General features: G+C 45.9%; 1 protein-coding gene across 5 annotated transcripts in view; it reads left to right on the forward strand.

Annotated features, from left to right (window-relative positions):
* Positions 1 to 18,859, forward strand: part of WASHC2C (WASH complex subunit 2C) — a 2,476,852-nt gene that overhangs the window by 111,702 nt on the left and 2,346,291 nt on the right. The window lies entirely within an intron of this gene.

The following is an 18,859-nucleotide window of genomic DNA, read 5'->3' on the forward strand; positions in this document are numbered from 1 at the left end:
GTCTGTGCTCACAAGAATCTCCGGTTTGTGGCATTTGTTATTGATAAGCAACGATATACTATCAAAGGCAGTTCGCACCCGTGGATGAGCGCTGGCATGTGGGGCTGTCTGGGGCGCGAACGGCCAAGGTGCCAAACTACATGTACACTTCAAAAGTTATCCCACGCCAAGGGGCCATCGGTCAGATGGACTTCTCAGACCTCGTGTCTCCAGCCAGGCCTCCCCTTGAAGCAGGCCGCCCCCCTGCAATCCACATAAGTATGTCTCCATTCAGCAGTCTTCCTGTGCCTTATCTGCACGTCCCAGGCCCCTGCATCCCACCCACCCTCTATCAAAGGCGATTCGCACCCGGGGATGAGCGCTGGCATGGGGGGCTGTCACGGGCGCAAACGGCCAAGGTGCCAAACAGCATGTACACTTCAAAAGGTATCCCACGCCCAGGGGCCATGGCTCACATGGCCTCCTCAGACCCCGTGTCTCCAGCCAGGCCTCCCTTTCAAACAGGCCGCCCTCCTTAATACCACGACATACATATGCCATTCATTCACAAACACACCCCTGTTTCTAATACTTTATAAACCACTTGATATGTCTCATGAGAACATCTTTGTGCTTTGCAAGTCAACTCCTGAACGTGCTACCTGGCAACCACTGAGATCTACGCTAATCTGCTTGTCGTCGTGCTATCCGTGAACTTATGTGACCGCTTAGAGCAAACCCATTAGTGTGCTACCTGTGGCCACCCACCTATTCTCCTGCAACATACTGCTCTGCTTGCTGAATCCAACTGTTTGTTGGTCAAGGTAAGGCCATGTATCCTAGTCATATTTTGCAGATTTTTAAATTTCTATCTATTTGCGAGTAGAGTACACAATAGTGCTATGTTCATTGGTCTCATTGTTATTGACTTGAGTTTCCATTGCTATGCTATCAATAGATCTATTTATTTTCATCTTTGTCTATTGTCATCGAATTGCATCCTTCGGGGGTCCAGTCTATAATGTAAGCATGTTTCGTTCTCGTGCAAGACAGAACATCCAAAGGACGAGTCACATGTTCAGATTTTAGTCACATCATTTATACATTTCTGCAATTTATGCAAATACTAAGCCGCACATAATGAACTGGTATAGTTCCTGCGACCAAAACAAACCTTGCATTGATCATTGTATGATTCATTTACTTTTGTATCAAATCTTTATTCATGAAGATTGTATAATAATGTTGATATTTACTTTTCAGATTTATCAACAATGTCTGCCTGTTCGATTAGCGGTTGCCCTTTGAAGACCCATGCGAAATCTGAAGGCACTACAATGCATGTATTCCCGAAAACTGTTGATCGAATAAGAGAATGGGTCAGACATTGCGGATATCCACTGGATGAGCTGGAAAGTAGAGTCCAACAAGTCTTACAGGACAAGAGGGGTGATCGATACCGCATCTGCAGCCGGCACTTTTCCTTGGACATGTACACAACATCTTGGGTAACAAAGAAGAATAAACGGCGAACGACACGGAAATTGCTCGATAACGCTGTTCCCACTCTATTCGTCCACATTCCGCCACCGGTGAGTCAAGTGTCCGGATTTAGCTTTAGGCCTTGCGGTAGTGTGTAGGTAGCCGAATGGATTAATTGATATTGTAGGTGTTCTATCCCTTGTAATATTTTCGATATTGATATAAGTGTATAGCTTTTTGAATAGCAACATTTATCAATATATTCTTTTTCGATTTCATAACCCACAAACGAAATGTGTATGTATATGGGAACAGGGAACTGTGCTGTATTGAGCATTTTTCAAGTATTCTGTCGCCTAACATGGCTATTTTTAATATTGGCATTTCATTATCAATCATTAATTTACCTTTACAACTTCTTTTTTTTTTTAAACATATTTTTATTGAGAGAGTAGGTTAGCAGCGAGACACAATATAACATATCAACAGATAGCTTAATTATTTTACAGCCTTCAATTTAAGGGAGGAGGGGGAAGAGGAAGACATCACAGTTTTCAGACATGAGAGCAACCAGTACAAGAGTAGTAGACATTGCAAATCAAGGCGAGGACCCGGGTGTTGCATCAGGGTCTGAGTCCAGGCCGCACAGGTAAAAGCGTAGCAATGACCAAATATCTTTGGGGCGACATGGTGACAGAACCGACAATACATATAATTCCTCATCGTCATTTACCATACAAAGGTCTTTCAAGAAAGTGGCTCTAGTTGGGGCGGTGGGGGACTTCCAACATTTAAGAATACAGCGTTTGGCCATAATGCAAGAAATGTTAAATAATCGCCTCGTGGTTTCCTTTACTTTGCCTATATCGCCCAACAAGTATTTCATGGGGGAGAGAGTCGCCGGGATGGCCGTGATATCTTCAAGGAGCCTCGCGACTTCCTTCCAGAACTCCACAATTAACGGACATGACTGGTACATATGATAAGGCCCTGCATTTGGGGCAGGCACGAGTCTATGTGTGGTTTGTTTTGTTGTTGCAGTGTAGTGAAGTTTGTGCAGATTGTTGTGTTGTAGGCTAGTGGTTGTTTTTGGTTTGAATATGAGAGGTGTATGCAGAGGGGTGAAATTGTTAGTGCTTTGGTTATTTGGCATTCCTGTCCTTGTAGTTATGTCTAGGTGTGATGCTTGCTATCATTCACTATTCCATCTGAGTGTGGCATTTGCTAATCTTCAATATCCTATCTAGATCTGAGGCAGGCTAGTGATCACGATTCAATCTAAGTGAGGCCCCTGGTAACATTCACAGTTTCATTTAAATGTGGCACATGCTAACATTCACATTTCTATCTAGATGCAACGCAGGCTAATGCTAAGAATTCCGTATAAGTGTGGCACATGCTAAAATTCATAATCCCATCTAGATGTGACGGAGGCTGAAGTTCAGAATTCCATCTAAGTGTGGTGCATGCCAACATTCACATTTCTGAATTAAACGCCAGACCAACGGAGTGTTCCATCTCCCTGCAGGGAGGAACATAAAGGTCCCGTAATACCGACACAGAAGAGCGGGAGAGCAGGAGAGACTGAAGCCTTCAGAGTAACACAGAGGAGGATACATCCCCTTTCGAGGCAGAGCCAGGAAGCAGACCCACAAAGAGGGTGTGGAGCGCAGAAGAACGATAAAGCTTGCAGAGCACAGCTACCTGTGAGAATGCCTTGAGCTGGAGAAGCTCTGCCCTGCCGGAGCGAAAACAGTTGCGACTGCACTGAAAGTGGTCGACCACCTGCTGCTGGAACTAATGCCAAAGTCCAAAAGAAGCCAGAAATGTGATTATGCATCTGCCAAGGAGACCTCCTCATAAGGAATGCTGTTGCAGCAAATAAGGTACGTGGTACATCCAGGGAACCGTGAGGAGGGCGGTCAGGTCCTGGTACAGTCAAAGAGGAGCTGAGGGATGGGGCGGAAAACCAACGCTGGCCCAACCCCTGTGGAACAACTGCAGCCTTCCCGAAATACAAAAGCTACCCAGATGGCCCGAGTGGGCCGAGCGAGGAATCTCCAGTATCGGAGATGTGATACACGAGGACCACCTGGCATCATTTGAAATGATGCAATCGAAATTCTATATAAAGAGAGGTACCATTACATGCAGCTGAATCATGCATGGACGGCCCACCAACAGATTACACAGGACCTGCCGGAAAGCTCCCCGCTGGAGCGGAACATAGTTCTGGATCGGGTGGAGCGGAAGGACACCTCCACCATGTACAATGTGATAACATCCTTTGCGACACTGGAATTAACCAGTCTGAAAACAAAGTGGGAACGAGATGTGGGTCCACTTTAACCTGAGGACTGGGTAGAGGCCCTGATGTATCTGCGAGAAACAACCATATCCTCAAGGCACAGACTCGTCCAATTGAAGATCCTACACCGCACCTATTACCCAAGGGGGGCCATCTATCGCTGGGGCAAAGCCTTGGACGCAAGATGCCTACGCTGCAAGCGAGAGGAAGGTACGTTTTTTCATATCCTGTGGGAATGTAGTAATATTCAGCAGCTCTGGCAGAAATGCTGTGACAAACTATCTAGCGTTATGGGTAAGCTGATACCGAGATGCCCCAAACACCTTCGCCTGGGGATCTCCAGTGAAATGGACCCATCCCGTTATGAGAAACTGCTCTGGTCAACCGCGATGGCGGTCCTCAGGCGGAACATTGCACAACTGTGGGGCTCGGAACGTACACCTAGTTACGACCAGTGGGCCAGGGACGTGGACATATGTGCAGTAATGGAGCATCAGGTGTACAAAGCGAGAGGCTGCCCGCAAAAAGCAGGGAAAATATGGGGAAAGTGGGAAGAGGCTAGCTAAGTGCCAGCGAAGACCCCGTAACCGTGGAGACTGGGTGACGCCCAGCACAAGTGGGCGCATTGAATCTGTTACGAACAATCTATGCCATGAGGTCATCCTATGTTAAATTTTTCGGTCTGTCGGACCGCGGTCCCTGAAGCTGTTTTTATAGATGTTATTGGTTGTATTGTGTTGATTGTTTCTCTCTGTCCAACCCATTATCTTCCCCAGAAGTTGTTGATTTGATTTCTTTTCGGCCATTGCTTCCTCTCCTCCCTCCCCTCCCCTTTGCCCTCCTCCCTCCCCTCCCCTTCCCTCTCCTCCTCCCCTCTCTTTCCTTTCCCCACCTCCTCCTCCCTCCTCCTTCCCACATCCCTTCCCTGTACCGCAGAGAGTTGAATGTAATGTTGTCTTAATTTGAAAATCAATAAAAAAAATTAAAAAGAGAGGAGCTAGAAACCAGGAAGCTCAAGAAGGGGCAAGAATCCACATGCCTTCAAACAGTGCTGAGGGCCCGAATAGCCCAAGAGGGGCTGGGGAACCAGAGAGCCCAGGCAGGTTGAAAATCCACCAGGCCCAGAGTGGCCCACAATCAAACTGAAAGAACGGATGTGAAACCGGAGACCCCAGAGATGGTTATGAGCCAAGGGGGCTCCGAAAAGAGCCAGAAGAGGCTGGGCTATTCAAAGACAATTGAAAGAACTTTGTGTCAAACAGGATTTGAAATGACTAGGGAGCCAAGTGGCCTAAAGACCCTCGCCACTCCCTTGTACACCGTGCGGGAAACACTAAGGAAATGCATTGAACATTCTTGTTTGAACTGTAAGGGTGATCATACTGGGGCGTTGCTTATGGTGAGTAGCCATTGTCTAAACCAGAGGCAGTGCAGTGGGAAAATGTTAATTTCAGTGGAAGGCCCTTAGGATAGTTTTGTGTTCAAATTAGATCCTTTTCCTTTTTAGTGGCAGGGCCAGGGACCAGGCTAGTTTAGGTTTCTAGACGGCAGACTATTTTGTATGATATCCTGATGTGCACCATTGTGAACTCTTGTCTTTATTTCAACGTAGAGGGTTAGTGTGGGGTTTTGGCACTTAAATAAAACAATCACCTTACAAAGCACAATGTGTTGTCCGTCTCCCGATTGTGACCTACCACAGTGTGCTAAAGGAAAATAAAATCCTCAATGAACATTTCTGAATCGAAACACACCCTTATGAAGATGTTCAAAATGATCAACAAAATGAGATATCCTAAGGAGGGAAACAAAACTGATACTCTCCACTATTGCTCCCCAGAATCTCAATATATTTGGGGTTGCAGCTACAACATTCATCAACTCATGGGTGGTGAAGTGCACAGTACATAGAGCAGGTGTGAAATGTCAATTAAAATAACGCAACGAAGTAGCTGAATCTAGAAATGAAGCGTTGTTTCATTCAACCCGCCATTCTCGCTATCAATTTCCTCTGATTCTATAGGTGGCAAGTGGAACATTTTGACTGTCCACAGAAAAGATCAAATTAGGCTGTTTCCTATGGCAACGTGATGGACAAAGACAAAAACATTACTGGACTAATGAACCTGCCTGCCAAACACCGCAGACAAAATCTTCTGCAAGTCTGTACTCAGCACAGCACTCCTCATGAAATTGGCCTTTTCACTAGCCTGGACCCTCTAGTGGCACGGTTAGCTGGTAACTGTCCTTTTGCTCTGCTCTCTGTACTGAGTGCATGTCTGTCCCACTAAGGGCACTGACTGTGTGACACAGACTGCAGTTAAGTGCCAGTGTGTGTTTAAGGCTCAAAGTGGGTTGCCAGGCATATTCCTATATACTGGTTCTTACCGCGTATCATTCCAACTCTCTCTCTCTTTCAGACCCCTGCCTGATGGAAATGTTCAAAGCAGAGTCCTAGTGGAGAATGTTACTCGGCAACCCCAGACATTTTGTCTTAATAGTCCAAAAAGATTTTCATCAACATAAGGCTGTGGGACACAATGCACAATTTTCAAAGGCGTCCTCCCGCGCTGGTCAATATAATAGCCCATCCCCTAGACCATAGTATAATTATGCACAATTAAACAAGAATAGATTTGCATGACTGACTTGAAAAATATAATAAGAGAAGTAATACTTGCAGAAAACTGTGAGCATTACAAAGGTTTCATACTAGCACTTCTACACAAACACTAACCGTTACACCGGTCTAGTACACACAATAAGGTTAATTTCAGAATGAACCACCATTCTCGTTTGACCAAAGAGAAGGGAAACGGCAAGCGCCAAAAATCACTAGAAGATGCACTGCGCAATCTATTTCAGTTCTTCATACCTACTTATCTCCTAACACCACCTCCCCAAGAATACGCACCAATAGCAGACCTCAACCAACAAAGTACAAGAACTCTTCATTTGGCAAGACCTTTCGACTTAATGAAATGGCCCACACACTGCAACCTGGAGCCGGGTCAGGAAACTAAAGTGTGAACGGAAACAGTTGAAGTTAACGAAAGATCACACATATAAACAGAATGTCCACCCTATATGGTGGGAGCCGACACGTTTTCTTTCTACAACAAATAAGGACCACTGGATGAAATCAGAAACAATGCAACAAGACACCATTCACCACAGAACTGGCATACCTGAGCCTCAGCCACACAGGATCCCACAGGCAGACCCATGGTAGAAGAAAAGGCCCAGATATGCAACCTACTGGAACAATTCAACAGGGAAGCTGACCGTGGAAAACAGTTCCCCCCCCAACCCATAAAGAATGTAAGCACAGGATAATGCACCCCAATGGGAAATGAAATGCAAGGAAACCATCATTGCCAGCCTTCACCTTAAAGAAATGGTTGAAGAAGAAACTCACTCAACTGGAAATACTGGGGATGTACTTTTATGCAAATAAGTCCCTACAACTGCAACCCCATCTATCCATGAACTGTGGACCGATCACCTCGTGATACTGGGTGTCAGGTGAGGCCATGCATACATCAGTCTGGTAGAGAATATATTGCCTTGGAAGCGCTATAAACACTGAGGCACTACAGTTCCCAGAAGGCTATGTGCTAGGTCACGTGTGAAAAACGTAGACAAAAAAGGAGCCCCTGCCCTTAAGCAGGTGCTTGTGATTAAGATGAACACACACAGCTTTGGCTCAGCACAGCGAGTGAGCGCGCGTGGAATAACCGTGCCATAGATTTGGCCCAAAGCAGCCAATCCGTCACTTCCTCTATGCCCCTGAGGAGTGGAGTGCATACGCTAACTGGCTCTAGACTGTCAAAAACTCCTTGCTGCCATGACGGGTCTCAAAAGAGAGCAAGACCAATAACCCGCTGAGTGCATCATTCTGGGGGCCTTTTCAGAGTGCAGGATGCCTGGAGTGTCATTTGGCAAGCCAAATACAGCCTTTGGGCTCGAGAGCGGGTTCAAAGGCGTCAAATAAATCCACCTAAAAATGTGCTGAAATATTGTTTGCTTTGTGTGCAACGTGTTGAGCAATACGTGGATTGCCAGAGTGTAAATCCACATACGTGTGTGCCTTGTTTCCTTCTAGATGGAAGGAGTTTCTACAAGACGGTGAACCAAAGACGGACTCTATCCATACACCAAGATCTTTGATGTTGTCGTGATGTGTGGCCGTCATGTAAATGTTTTCCATGTTTGCGTCTTTAGTTTCCTACGTGTTTTGGGGTACACTTCAGGTGCCCATACGTGTGGATTCAAGTCAGTTTCACGAGGTCTCCAGATCATGAAAGATCACCAATATATATGGTGGTTCTGATTAAGGAAGCTTAAGGCTTCACACAGTACAATTAGTACTGTAGAGCGTCATTGATCTACTGGTAGGCACATAGAACCTCTCGGGGGTTAAGACATTCCCCCCAACCTTGCAGTGCAGGAGATATAACTCACTGTACCACAAAATTAGGTGAAAGGTTGCAAGTTATGCCACCAATCTCTCTCCCTAGCTGCAGAGAAGGAAGCACTAGTAATACGATTAACAAGCAGGGACCAGTAATTCCTACCCCAATATGCAAAAGCCCTCCTCGCTGCTTTGCCTGCAGGATGACATTGCAGCACGGGTACACCTTTGCACACACATAGTATGGAATGCGGCAGGAGCGTGTTCCTATGGACATGGCAAGAGTTTACCACTAGAATAGAGGATGTGACCCTATAACCACACACAATCCAGGAGGGCAAAATACGTCCCATCCACAGGATGAAATACCATTCCAATCAAAGCCCACAATAAAACATTTTGAAGAAAAAAAAATATCCAATAAGTGAGAAAGATCCAAATCCGAGTAAGTCTGTTGCAAGTTCCTTAATCCAAATGAAATCTGAAGGCAGATCCAGTAAGGGGGTTTAAGTTGTAACCAAAATGTAGTCCAGATGAAGGGAGTGGGAGTCCTACACCGTGCAAGTTCCAAGGAGTTCAGGTCACAGAGGGGCAAACAACGAAGTGGGAAGGTGGAGACAAATGGGGAAAAGCAGGAGTAGTGGGAATGGGGGACAATAGAACGAGGTCAGGCAATGGAGGGGCTCAACAACAAGGAGAACACCAGTTGAGAAGCAGGGGTCCGGCCTGTTGGCTCTCCGTTTCTTTCCTGGCGCTAGCATCACCAATGTAAGTGTCAAATCGCGAAAAAGGATAATTTTAAGAACTGCAACCCATATCAAGGATGTTTAATATTTACTTTTTGCTATTACAGGTGTCAAACTATTTTATTGTAGTACAGACAGGGAGGAATGACATGAGGGGCACAGTCTATAGGTGTTTGGTTATGTGCCTACACACAAGAGCCCAAACTGTTGGCATTGCCAATGCTTGTTATATATAGTGATCTCAATTCATATGTGTGTCTATATATCCGCCCACCAATGTTCCCTCGAATTATTTTTCTCTAGGTGTGGAACTGGTTCCCTTTCGTCGCACTTTATTTTCCACATGCGAAACTGACTAACGAGGTAAGCCACTTTGTGAGCATTTGAACAAGGTGAGCTACCATCTCTGAAGAGCGTTTGGAAAGGAATTTCCCTTTCTCAACCACTGCAATTCTTTACAAATCTGTGTAAAAGGCACACCGTACAACAATGTTTCCAAATACATAGGCTAAAAAAACTAATATTTGATATGTTATCATAGAGAGAACTCAACCCGTTCAAGATCTCAAGATCTACCACAGTAGCTAGCAGAAGTACTGACGTTCAGAGAACAATGTGTGCTTTAATGCCACTGGAAAAACACTCATGTGTTTTACAAAAAACAATTCACTCTTTTCTGTGGCTGTCAAGAAATCAGACAAGATACAATATTTGCAGATGGAATAATGGCAACTAAAAGGAATGTGTCAGAAAACATGGCAATAGGAATTCATATGTCACTAAGTAATTTAGGGGCTATGAGAGCATGCCTCTCATAATTTGTGCAAGGATGATAATTGAATCAAAATAACTGCACCACAGAATAATTATGATACAAATACCCTAGATTCTGCTTACTATCCACATTACATTACACTGTCCTACGAGTTGTGGCAGCACTTACTGAAACCCAGCCTTACAGCTAAGAGACAGATCTCTAAAAATCGGCCCATCAAAAACAGGAAACAATTAATACATAGTAGCCAACCACTCGTTTCTCTCCACAAAGCTCCTCTGTTTTTGAACAAGTGCCCAGCACAGCAATGGCATAGGAAGGATCTCTAATAATATTTCTCCCAATCTCATGATGCATTTTAAGAGGAAAGAACATCTTTTAATAAGCATAAATGTTGGCAAAGCAATTATTTTTTTGTGCTCCCTTTTCACTCCAAGTAGGAAGTAAATTCTTATCACAGCCCTGCTTGTAACCCTGATTTAGGAAGTAAGATGACTGTGCACATAATACAGCCTTTACTTTTGCCCACCCTTCCTCACCACAACCTAGACAAAATTCAACAAGAGCCATACTGACGTTTGTTATGGATCCCGGTGGAAGAAAATGGCATCAATGCTTAGAGGTACAATAGCTTGAGTGCATGCTTCTGTAAATAGGGATCCCTCTGTAATTCATTGTTATCAGTTAAACAAGATGCAGGGTGATGCTAGAGTCAATAAATGAAAAACACATGTTTATATTGAAATGCTCTCAGCAGCTGAGCATAAAAAGAAACAAGGTGCAGTTCTCTAGACTGTTTCTAGAGTTTCCTATCCGTTAGGAAAAAACACATTTCCTTCACTGTAATGTATTGTACTGTCAAAACAACTCACTTGGTTATTGAAAGTTACTCATTTGTTTATTACCTGCACAAAGTGTTTTCCTGTGCTCTTCCACCTGTACCCCCTGTGCTCGTCCACCCGTACCCCTGCCCCCACAACCCTGCCTACTGTGCTAGCGTCCAATACTAGTTGACAGGGCACTGTAACAAATGAGGGATAGTAGCTGCAAAAATACTCACTGGGATATTTGCATCACCATGATACTTTGCAAGCAAAACAAATGTAATGCCTCATCATATTATGTGCATTTTAAGAAAATTTAATGAATCTGCATGTACACAATTATTTTGCAGTGATTAGAATAACGTTTGCAACTTACCCCACCCTTATATCATAGGGTAGGATTATACAACTGATAATTGAAACAGTTTTGTATAGCAGCATGTTACAGAATAATTTGATGAGGCCTATTCCCAATGCAACTCTGAACACTTGCAAAGAATGCAGATTGTGCGAAAAGCATTTGATCATCTGAAAATCTGTTTCCCGAATATTATAGACTAGTAATACCAGCCATAGCCCATACCCATTATCCTTGCATGCCAAGTAAATGATATTGCAATGTTTCTCTCCACGTAGAGGATAATGTTAGCAATGCTAAAGAAGCAGACACTGAGCATTACACATGTCTACACAAAATTGTTATAGAGCAAATTTATATTAGTTATAAAATGTGTTAACTTGCAAGGGGACTACTTCAAAGGACATGTGTGCCATGTGCACTGAGAATAGGAAGAATAGGAATCGTGGGATGAGGTTACACGTCCAAGTAGCCTGCTTACTTACAGTCAGTATCAGATATTTGCAATAATAGGTGGGTTACATAGTGTGGGTGGTGCTTTTATTATTACTATTACTATTATTATTAGGGTATTTATTGAGTGTGGACCTAACTTTGGAAGCAACAGATCACAACCATAGGGTGGAGAACACAATGAGGGAAGCAGAGAAAAAGTGAGTGGGAGCTAATAGGAGAGTGCAAGGATGGGCAATTTGCAGCAAGGGATCTACAAGCAACCAGGGGAGGAGACAGTGGGAAGCAGACCACAGAGTCTCAGGTACGTTGGGGAGTGGAGGGTATGTGGACTGATGTTTTACAGAGGAGCCATTACTTGAAGAGTATGTTTTGGAGCCCTTTCCTGAACTGTAGCCACAATGGGGTGAGTCTGGAACTTTCTCCTGTCAACATCAGCGTCCTGGAGTATAAACAGAGAAGGCTGGTTTTCTCGTTCTTTCCTTCCTGCACTGTCAGAGTTCAAGTCTGAACATTTCCTTAATTCTGTTGGACCGCAATCCTCTGGAGATGCTGAGTTTCACGGGCAGGTAGCTTGGAGACCTCAAGGTGACAGCCTAGTTGATGATACAACAGGATTTGATGATTAAATGGGCTTGCAGCTGGAGCCAGTGCAGTTTGAAGAGGGTTGGGGTGATGTGGTTGGATTTCCAGAGTCATGCTGCCAGGGCAGTTGCTAGAAGGCCGTCCAAAAGGGCACTTTGATAAGGCCCTATGAGTAACCGATGGTCTGGTGCTTGAAGGTTATTCAAATTACAACAAACAAGTGGATGCAGGTACAAATCGGGTACCCTTTCACAAAGCCAAGAGAGGAAGACCCAAGCTGGTCTGGTAATATCTAAATATGTTCTGGAGCCGAGGTTAGAGTAAACCGTGGTAGAGTGAGGCATAGGAGCCATGGGTGAGGAGGGAAAAGTATTTGGTCAATGTGTGCAGACATATCTTCGCTTTTTCTGTTCATTGGGCCACTTTTTCATATTCATTTTGACCTCTTGTGGCTGTATTCTTTTTTTGGGGGGTTTTAAGGTCATGTTTGCATAATAGTGTAATGTAAATGAGCTAGAATATCAGGACTAGTTAGTTATTTTAAGAGAAAGCAAATATCAGGTAATTGCTTGTGCCTTATTAAATCTTGAGAAGGTGAGAATTGCCTGTGTGCGCTGCTAAAATTCTTCTGAGCGGCACCCAGAATGAAGCTGGGCAAGCGCACGTGCGCACAGCTTAAAGCGAACATTGCCGCCCACCCATTTTACTCCATCAATATACATTCATCTGTAGAAGGTCCCTGTATCCATCTCTTTGTCTGTCCCCGTAGATCAGTATATATTACATTACTCAATGTAATCGTATTTCTGATGCCTGTATCTGCTTAGATTCACATGCGGTGCAAAAGCCGACATCTAGTGGATGCTGCAGAGTATTACAGTTTGTTTTTCGAAACTCGAAAAGGTACAAACAGGGCGTGCCAGTAATACTATCCCTAGTGTGACGTCCCCTGTACCCATGATCCCTCAGGTGCGTAGGACCCTCAGATTCTATTTTTTCTGACATGAGGTAGCATGAGGAGTAGCGCGAGTACAGAGTATCCAAGATAGATAAGACTACATCCATGCGCCTTCTCTCAGAGGGGAGGAAGGGCGGGCGCATGTGAATCTAAGCAGATACAAGCATCACAAATACGATTACGGAGAGTTATGTATCCCTTCTGAGGCTTGTGGAATCTGCTTAGATCACATGCTGTGCACAGATTAGCGAGCAGTGTTAGAAGAAGGAGGTGGGATGTGAGAAGGGTCATGAGCGAACAAATGTCTTAGAACTTCTTGTCCCAGTTGTGTATCCGTCTTGGAATGAGTGTCAATGCAGTAGTGCGGAGTAAAGGTGTGAATAGAGCTACATGTAGCTGCTTTGCAAATACTGTCTAATGGGACATGCAATGAAAGCCAGATTGGCAACAGTACCTCTTGTAGAGTGGACCCTATGCGCAAAAGGCAGTGTTTTGTCTGAAAGGGAATAGCACAGTTGGATACATCCGACTATCCACTTCGAGATGGCATTTTTAGAGACGCAATCTCCTTCTCTGCCTGGCGCTATGGAGACGAACAGTTGATCGGTTTTCCTTAGTGGTCTGGTCTTGTCTACGTAGTAGAGGACCGCTCTCCTCACATCTAGTGTGTGGAGTTTCACCTCAGCAGAGCTTTTGGGTTCCTGGAACAAAAGCTGGTAGCTCAATAGACTGGTTAACATGGAATTTGGAAATGAACTTCGGTGAGAATCTAGGGTGAGTGCGTAAAACCAGTTTGTCCTTATGTATAGTAAAGAAAGGATCCTACAAGGATCTTACACTGACAGAGCTTGGATTTCACTGACCCTTCTTATAGAAGTAATGGCTACTAAGAAGGCTGTTTTGTAAGTCAGGTGTTTGAGACTAGACTTGTGCATGGGCTCAAAGGGCGGTCCCATGAGCTTAGCAAGTACCACATTAAGGTCCCAACCTGGTGGTGGGTTAGAAATTGGAGGGTGGAGTCTCTTTACCCCTTCCATAAATGCTTTAACAACTGGCACCTTCCACCATGACACCTTGTTATGGGAAGTGGTGTAGGCTGATAAAGCTGCCAGGTGTACTTTTAGTGAGTTAAACACTTACCCTGAATCCAATAGGTGGAGCATATAGGTGACCACATTAGAACAGGGTTGATTTGCTTATTCTTGCACCAAAGAACGTATTGTTTCCATTTATCATAGTAACAGTGCCTCGTGTTCGGTTTTCTTGACTCTTTCAAGATATCCATACATCTCTGAGGTAAATTGAGATGTCCGAACTCTGACATCAGGAGCCATGCTGCCAAGTTCATCGAGTTGGGCAGAAAATGCACTGTTAGCCCCTCGTGCTGGGACAGTAGGTTGTACCGGCACAGCAGTTTGATGGGGTCGCACACCACCCGTTTGCGTAGGTGTGGATATCATGGTTGTCTCGCCAACATGGGAGCAACAAGGATGAGCGTCATCGGTTCCCTGTGGATCTTGTTCACCATATTCCTCATAAGAGGGGTTGGTGGAAAAGCGTAGGCAAATATCCCTGACCAATTCATTCATAGGGCGTTCCCCTTGTAACCTGGCTGGGGGAACCTGGATGCGAAGTCTGGGCATTCCCTGTTTTTGCTTGTGGCGAATAGGTCTAAAGTGGGGAAACCCCACTGAGAGAAGAGATCTCCTACGACCTCTTAGTGTAGACACCACTCATGTTCCTCTGGGAGGGGATTTCTGCTCAGAGCATCTGCTAGCGAGTTGAGTTCCCACGGAACATGTTGGAATGACAGGTAAATCTTCCGTTTGAGTGCCCATTTCCACATTTTCTGGCCAAGCTTGGACAGATTGGGAGAACGAGTGCCCCCTAAGTAAAACATTGCAGTTGTGCTGTCTGTTAGGATCTGCACAGACTGGTTGGATAGAAGGGAGTTCGAATGCCCGAAGCGCTCTGAAAACTGCCAGAAGTTCCAGCAGATTGATGTGGTTCTGAGCCACTGTGTGAGACAAGAGACCCAGGTAAATGCCAAATGCCATCATGCCTAGCAAACGCATAGCTTTGCGCACCCTTATCTGGCGACCGGCCTCATAATGAGGAATTTGCAGCAACACATTTCGAATTCTTTCCTTTGATGGAAAGGCTAACCCCTCTTGGGTATTTAGGACAGCTCCTAAGAACTGTTTTGAGGTGCTGGCCACCAGGCTTGGATTTTTCTCTTTGATTGAGAAGCCCAATTGGAAAAGGAGGTTGATAGTTCTTTGGATGTTTACTCTGCAAATTCAGGAGAACTCCCCTGTGATGAGCCAGTCGTCCAGGTAAGGGTGCACTGGGATTGCCTCCCTGCGTAGGTGCGCCGCCACCACCGCCGCCAGTACCTTGGTAAATACCCTTAGAGCCGATGCTATTTAGAAGGGCAGCACCTTGAATTGGTACTGCTGGTTGTGTATCTTGAAACTAAAGAATCTTCTGTGCACTGGGAACATTGGTATATGAAAATAGGCATCTTTCATATCCAATGTTGCCATGTAATCCTCCTTTTTTAGTAGAGGGATTACCTCTTGTAGTGTAGTCATGCAGAATTTTTGTGGCTTGACGGAGGGTGCAAATCTTATACTAGGCGCATTGTCAGATCTTTTTTTGGCACAAGGAAGTAGGTTGAATCAATACCCCGATTTACCTGGTTGACCGGGACGACTTCTATGGCGTCCTTGCTAGCAGAACGGAGATCTCCTCGAGGAGGATCTTCTGATGTTCCAGCTAGTGTACCTTCTGTCGCAGAGGATGGTCGTGGGGGGTGCCCTAGCAACTCTATGCAGTATCCTCAGGACACTGTGGACAGCACCCATCTGTCCGAAGGGATCCCCTCCCATGCGTGGGTGAAGGTGGAAATGTGCCCCCCTACTAGGGATGCATTGGCGGGGACCTGAAGCAGAACGTCACTGCTTGTTGGGTGGCGTACCACCTCTGGCGGGGCTGCCTCTACCCCTAGCACGACCCCTGCGTTGCCCTCCGGGGTAGCCCTGTGAGGATTGGGATTGATTGTTACCCCATGAAGTTCCCTGATTTTGGTACTAGTTTGAACCCCTTTGGGAACTTTGGCCCCGAAAACGACAAATTGTTGTTAACCCCCTGTCCAGAGGGTTTATTGGTGAGTTTATTGGTGAGTTTCAACCACAAAGGGGCCTGTGACCAAGCCCTGAAACGGGGCATCAGAGCAGAGTTTCTTAGCAGGGGGCTGAGAGGACTCAGGTGCTGTCTGGACCCCGAAGGGGCAGTGGTAGGAGGGGTGTTGGTGTTACTATGAAAGTAATTAGGGTCCTTTTCATAAAAGTCAGCCATGAATGACCTCCTTCTCATGACCCTATCAATGTCCACTAAGCTCCATTGTTTAGAGCTAGGAATAACAACAGGTACTGATTCCTCATCAGTGCCCATATCATCAGTGGTGGGAGGGATGAGTTTACCTTTAGTGGTAGGATCTGAGACCTTGGACTTCCCTGATGATTTAGGGGCTTTATTCTTCTCTTTATGAACATGGTGTTCAGAAGATGTCTGTGTTGTTTATCCCCTTTCCCATGACTAGAGTTTTTCCCTGTGTTTTTAGGGGCCTCCGAGGGGTTTGACGCCTCGCGTCCAGTTTCGTAGGTGGTATTCGAAGAAGGACGTCGAATCTCGGGTGTACGATCAGACGCCTCACGTCTTGGCTGTGAAAGGTAGAGGGCGGAATCGTCATCTGACGATCAGACCTCGGGGACAATTGATAGTGCGACACCTTTATCAACCGAAGACGGTTGGGCTTTGTCATGCAGCGAACAGGTACGACCAGAAGACAGATTAGTTGGACCGCTCTCTTGGTGTCTTCCGGTGCCGATCGCTCGACACGCGTGTCGAGTCACAGCCAGAGCTGATGTGCTTAATGGGCACAGCATGTGTAACGCTTTTGCCGCCGGGTGTTGTCCCCACAACGTGGCCACCGGCCAGTCCTTCCGGGTCGGGGGACTGCGCGCGGGTGTCCAAAGTCACCCCTTTGCCCTCGCCGTCCGATTCGGCAGCATTGCTGCCATCGCTGAATGTCTCCTCCACTTCCATGGCCTCTAGTTGCCTGGCGTAGTGGGCCCAGCGTTTAGTTGAGTGGTCCTTAAGTGTTTTTGGCTTGAAGAGCTTGCAAGCTCGACAGGTAGCCTCTGGATGGGCTCGTGGGAGACACAGATTGCATGTATTGTGCTTATCCACCGAGGGAAACTTCTTGTTACACTTAGGGCAGAATTTTAATGGAGAACTCTCCATATGTTACAAAATGGCAGCGTGCAGGTATATGTACGAAAAGGTGGGAAAGAAGCTTGTATGATCACCCTTCACTCCCTCTACTGTACAGGGCCGAGGCCAGAGACCTTCCAAGGCCGAAGTCCGTCGTGGCACTTCTCGATGGCAGACTTCTTCGATTTTCAACTGCGTCGATCTTCGGCGTACGGTAGAAGTGAAAGGGGAAGTATTAACAGTAATTGTTAACTATAAACGCCTAAGCGCCAAAGGAATGTTACGCTCACCTGGTATCCACGGGGACACCACCCAGCCCTGGTTGGATGATTTGCACTCTCGAACCCTCTTCCGGTCCCTTGGTAATGCCTCTGGTTAAAGATGGGTCTGCAATATAGGAGAGCTGGATTCAATAACAGATTGTCTTTGTTTTCCCACCTCCCTTGGCCTCAAATCCTTCCTCCCCCTTAGGCCCTCTCCTCACCTTAATATTGTAAAAGGTAGATTCTCCGTCCTGCTCCTCGGGGCAGGGGCGCATAGATGTGGGGGGCGAGCAGCGACCAAGTTACTTCACTGGTGCAAGCCCGCCGCTGTGGGAATCCAGGCCTGCTGCGACTCCGTAGGTTTGCTGCTTTACAGTCTTTATATGCAGTTCTTATGTTCCTCTTAGTTCGAAGAATAATGTCTTGCTTCTTTCCTTTTAGTTATGGAAAGGTATTTTGGTGTTGTCATGCAATTTGACGATGAGCATGGGCCGGTAGGTGAAGCGTGGTGTGCGCGATGCTGTCCGGTGAGTAATGCGCGATGCGCTGCGCTGTTTCGCCTTTTATATTGCTAACCTGTCTCTTTTCTCTCCTTGCAGGTTGCGATGTTCCTCGCCGAGCGCCGTAATGTTCCAGCAATGATACTGACCAGGAGATGACTACCCATGTAAGAATTGTGTGGCTTTCTTCATTCGGGAGGAAACGTGAGTAAATGCTTACTAATGCGGACTTTCTTTCTCCTTTTTCCAGGTTATGGTATTCCTCGTACCTTCAGGTGAGTGGAACTGAAGTCGGCGATGGATTGAAGACAGGATACTGTTCCAGGTAAGTTTCGTAGTGTTCTTTTTCTCTCTACAGGTCCTTGGTTTCAGGTAAGCTGGCATCAAAGAACTGGACACGGTGAGCGTTACGCTGCCCACAGCAGAATAACGCAAAGCATTTTCTGCTGTTTGGGTGCGGTTTAAATAGTCTCAGGTAAAGTAGTCCAGGTAAAGTAGTCCCAGGACTGCCACACCCAAAAGACTAGGCCACATAAATCAGTTCCTTGTAACTGAGCTATGTGTGTGCCTCCATGTTGGCTGAACTCCCCCCCCCCCCCCCCCCCCCCAAGTTAAATAGTCCCAAGTAAATAGTCCCATTCTAATGTTGGTCTTCATGATGGTTATGAGCCTGGCGCCAAAGGCGCAAGGACTGACTCCAAGAGAATCTTGGATGAGCTTTTGAGGCCTTTGACATGGCCCTAACTGGAAGGCTGACTTGCCAGTGAGGGCCAGGGGCAAGGGTCAGGAACTCTGCAACATGTGCCCGACTAGTATGGCGGGAAAAAAACAATCCGAGGGTCCTACACGCATGAGGGATCATGGGTACAGGGGACGTCACACTAGGGATAGTATTACTGGCACGCCCTGTTTGACATCCCTTTTCAAGTTTCAAAA

The sequence above is a fragment of the Ambystoma mexicanum genome, chromosome 8 (genome assembly GCF_040938575.1).
Source record: "Ambystoma mexicanum isolate Mex_15411 chromosome 8, UKY_AmexF1_1, whole genome shotgun sequence".
Lineage (NCBI taxonomy): Eukaryota > Metazoa > Chordata > Amphibia > Caudata > Ambystomatidae > Ambystoma > Ambystoma mexicanum.